Source organism: Ascaphus truei (assembly GCF_040206685.1).
Source record: "Ascaphus truei isolate aAscTru1 chromosome 20 unlocalized genomic scaffold, aAscTru1.hap1 SUPER_20_unloc_2, whole genome shotgun sequence".
Taxonomy (NCBI): domain Eukaryota; kingdom Metazoa; phylum Chordata; class Amphibia; order Anura; family Ascaphidae; genus Ascaphus; species Ascaphus truei.
This window is the reverse complement of record NW_027453858.1, coordinates 479,902-484,454: the sequence shown is the minus strand read 5'-3', so window position 1 is coordinate 484,454 and position 4,553 is coordinate 479,902.

The window sequence follows — 4,553 nt, the reverse complement described above, 5'->3', positions numbered from 1 at the left end:
TCATAATATAAATCTCCAAACCCACCAATCAGCGCTCAGCTACTCACTCGTGTCCAATGGCAGGGCTCCTCCCTGGGCACCATCACCTGTTGCCGAGCAGAGTCCCCCCTGTCCGTTGCTTGGCTTCTTTATTACCCAGCGAGGACCTGCGTCCCAGTCACACTGCCCCAGGGGTCTCTGTGGGTTCTTTATTACCCAGCGAGGACCTGCGTCCCAGTCACACTGCCCCAGGGGTCTCTGTGGCTTCTTTATTACCCGGCGAGGACCTGCGTCCCAGTCACACTGCCCCAGGGGTCTCTGTGGCTTCTTTATTACCCAGCGAGGACCTGCGTCCCAGTCACACTGCCCCAGGGGCCTCTGTGGGTTCTTTATTACCCAGCGAGGACCTGCGTCCCAGTCACACTGCCCCAGGGGCCTCTGTGGGTTCTTTATTACCCAGCGAGGACCTGCGTCCCAGTCACACTGCCCCAGGGGTCTCTGTGGCTTCTTTATTACCCGGCGAGGACCTGCGTCCCAGTCACACTGCCCCAGGGGTCTCTGTGGCTTCTTTATTACCCGGCGAGGACTTGCGTCCCAGTCACACTGCCCCAGGGGTCTCTGTGGCTTCTTTATTACCCAGCGAGGACCTGCGTCCCAGTCACACTGCCCCAGGGGTCTCTGTGGCTTCTTTATTACCCGGCGAGGACCTGCGCCCCAGTCACACTGCCCCAGGGGTCTCTGTGGCTTCTTTATTACCCAGCGAGGACCTGCGTCCCAGTCACACTGCCCCAGGGGTCTCTGTGGCTTCTTTATTACCCAGCGAGGACCTGCGTCCCAGTCACACTGCCCCAGGGGTCTCTGTGGCTTCTTTATTACCCAGCGAGGACCTGCGTCCCAGTCACACTGCCCCAGGGGTCTCTGTGGCTTCTTTATTACCCAGCGAGGACCTGCGTCCCAGTCACACTGCCCCAGGGGTCTCTGTGGCTTCTTTATTACACAGCGAGAACCTGCGTCCCAGTCACACTGCCCCAGGGGCCTCTGTGGCTTCTTTATTACCCAGCGAGGACCTGCGTCCCAGTCACACTGCCCCAGGGGTCTCTGTGGCTTCTTTATTACCCTGCGAGGACCTGCGTCCCAGTCACACTGCCCCAGGGGTCTCTGTGGCTTCTTTATTACCCAGCGAGGACCTGCGTCCCAGTCACACCGCCCCAGGGGTCTCTGTGGCTTCTTTATTACCCAGCGAGGACCTGCTACGTCCCAGTCACACTGCCCCAGGGGTCTCTGTGGCTTCTTTATTACCCAGCGAGGACCTGCGTCCCAGTCACACCGCCCCAGGGGTCTCTGTGGCTTCTTTATTACCCAGCGAGGACCTGCGTCCCAGTCACACCGCCCCAGGGGTCTCTGTGGCTTCTTTATTACCCAGCGAGGACCTGCGTCCCAGTCACACCGCCCCAGGGGTCTCTGTGGCTTCTTTATTACCCAGCGAGGACCTGCGTCCCAGTCACACTGCCCCGGGGGTCTCTGTGGCTTATTTATTACCCAGCGAGGACCTGCGTCCCAGTCACACTGCCCCAGGGGTCTCTGTGGCTTCTTTATTACCCAGCGAGGACCTGCGTCCCAGTCACACTGCCCCAGGGGTCTCTGTGGCTTCTTTATTACCCAGCGAGGACCTGCGTCCCAGTCACACTGCCCCAGGGGTCTCTGTGGCCTCTTTATTACCCAGCGAGGACCTGCGTCCCAGTCACACTGCCCCAGGGGTCTCTGTGGCCTCTTTATTACCCAGCGAGGACCTGCGTCCCAGTCACACTGCCCCAGGGGTCTCTGTGGCTTCTTTATTACCCAGCGAGGACCTGCGTCCCAGTCACACTGCCCCAGGGGTCTCTGTGGCTTCTTTATTACCCTGCGAGGACCTGCGTCCCAGTCACACTGCCCCAGGGGTCTCTGTGGCTTCTTTATTACCCAGCGAGGACCTGCGTCCCAGTCACACTGCCCCAGGGGTCTCTGTGGCCTCTTTATTACCCAGCGAGGACCTGCGTCCCAGTCACACTGCCCCAGGGGTCTCTGTGGCTTCTTTATTACCCAGCGAGGACCTGCGCCCCAGTCACACCGCCCCGGGGGTCTCTGTGGCCTCTTTATTACCCAGCGAGGACCTGCGCCCCAGTCACACTGCCCCAGGGGTCTCTGTGGCCTCTTTATTACCCAGCGAGGACCTGCGCCCCAGTCACACTGCCCCAGGGGTCTCTGTGGCCTCTTTATTACCCAGCGAGGACCTGCGCCCCAGTCACACCGCCCCGGGGGTCTCTGTGGCCTCTTTATTACCCAGCGAGGACCTGCGCCCCAGTCACACTGCCCCAGGGGTCTCTGTGGCCTCTTTATTACCCAGCGAGGACCTGCGTCCCAGTCACACTGCCCCAGGGGTCTCTGTGGCCTCTTTATTACCCAGCGAGGACCTGCGCCCCAGTCACACTGCCCCAGGGGTCTCTGTGGCCTCTTTATTACCCAGCGAGGACCTGCGCCCCAGTCACACCGCCCCGGGGGTCTCTGGGGGTCTCTGGGACCGGCTGCGTCCCAGTCACACCGCCCCGGGGGTCTCTGGGGGTCTCTGGGACCGGCTGCGTCCCAGTCACACCGCCCCGGGGGTCTCTGGGACCGGCTGCGTCCCAGTCACACCGCCCCGGGGGTCTCTGGGACCGGCTGCGTCCCAGTCACACCGCCCTGGGGGTCTCTGGCTGCGTCCCAGTCACACCGCCCCGGGGGTCTCTGGCTGCGTCCCAGTCACACCGCCCCGGGGGTCTCTGGCTGCGTCCCAGTCACACCGCCCCGGGGGTCTCTGGCTGCGTCCCAGTCACACCGCCCCGGGGGTCTCTGGCTGCGTCCCAGTCACACCGCCCCGGGGGTCTCTGGGGGTCTCTGGGACCGGCTGCGTCCCAGTCACACCGCCCTGGGGGTCTCTGGGACCGGCTGCGTCCCAGTCACACCGCCCCGGGGGTCTCTGGGACCGGCCGCGTCCCAGTCACACCGCCCTGGGGGTCTCTGGCTGCGTCCCAGTCACACCGCCCCGGGGGTCTCTGGCTGCGTCCCAGTCACACCGCCCCGGGGGTCTCTGGCTGCGTCCCAGTCACACCGCCCTGGGGGTCTCTGGCTGCGTCCCAGTCACACCGCCCTGGGGGTCTCTGGCTGCGTCCCAGTCACACCGCCCTGGGGGTCTCTGGCTGCGTCCCAGTCACACCGCCCCAGGGGTCTCTGGCTGCGTCCCAGTCACACTGCCCCGGGGGTCTCTGGCTGCGTCCCAGTCACACCGCCCCGGGGGTCTCTGGCTGCGTCCCAGTCACACCGCCCTGGGGGTCTCTGGGACCGGCCGCGTCCCAGTCACACCGCCCCGGGGGTCTCTGGCTGCGTCCCAGTCACACCGCCCCGGGGGTCTCTGGCTGCGTCCCAGTCACACCGCCCCGGGGGTCTCTGGGACCGGCTGCGTCCCAGTCACACCGCCCCAGGGGTCTCTGGCTGCGTCCCAGTCACACCGCCCCGGGGGTCTCTGGCTGCGTCCCAGTCACACCGCCCCGGGGGTCTCTGGCTGCGTCCCAGTCACACCGCCCTGGGGGTCTCTGGCTGCGTCCCAGTCACACCGCCCCGGGGGTCTCTGGCTGCGTCCCAGTCACACTGCCCCAGGGGTCTCTGGCTGCGCCCCAGTCACACCGCCCCGGGGGTCTCTGGCTGCATCCCAGTCACACCGCCCCGGGGGTCTCTGGCTGCGTCCCAGTCACACTGCCCCGGGGGTCTCTGGCTGCGTCCCAGTCACACCGCCCCGGGGGTCTCTGGCTGCGTCCCAGTCACACCGCCCCGGGGGTCTCTGGCTGCGTCCCAGTCACACCGCCCGGGGGTCTCTGGCTGCGTCCCAGTCACACCGCCCCGGGGGTCTCTGGCTGCGTCCCAGTCACACCGCCCCGGGGGTCTCTGGGACCGGCTGCGTCCCAGTCACACCGCCCCGGGGGTCTCTGGCTGCGTCCCAGTCACACCGCCCCGGGGGTCTCTGGGACCGGCTGCGTCCCAGTCACACCGCCCCGGGGGTCTCTGGCTGCGTCCCAGTCACACTGCCCCGGGGGTCTCTGGCTGCGTCCCAGTCACACCGCCCCGGGGGTCTCTGGGACCGGCCGCGTCCCAGTCACACCGCCCCGGGGGTCTCTGGGACCGGCCGCGTCCCAGTCACACCGCCCCGGGGGTCTCTGGGACCGGCTGCGTCCCAGTCACACCGCCCCGGGGGTCTCTGGCTGCATCCCAGTCACACCGCCCCGGGGGTCTCTGGCTGCGTCCCAGTCACACCGCCCCGGGGGTCTCTGGCTGCGTCCCAGTCACACCGCCCCGGGGGTCTCTGGCTGCGTCCCAGTCACACCGCCCCGGGGGTCTCTGGCTGCGTCCCACGCACACCGCCCCGGGGGTCTCTGGCTGCGTCCCAGTCACACCGCCCCGGGGGTCTCTGGGACCGGCTGCGTCCCAGTCACACCGCCCCGGGGGTCTCTGGGACCGGCTGCGTCCCAGTCACACACAGCATGAGAAAGAGATATGTACACCACTTT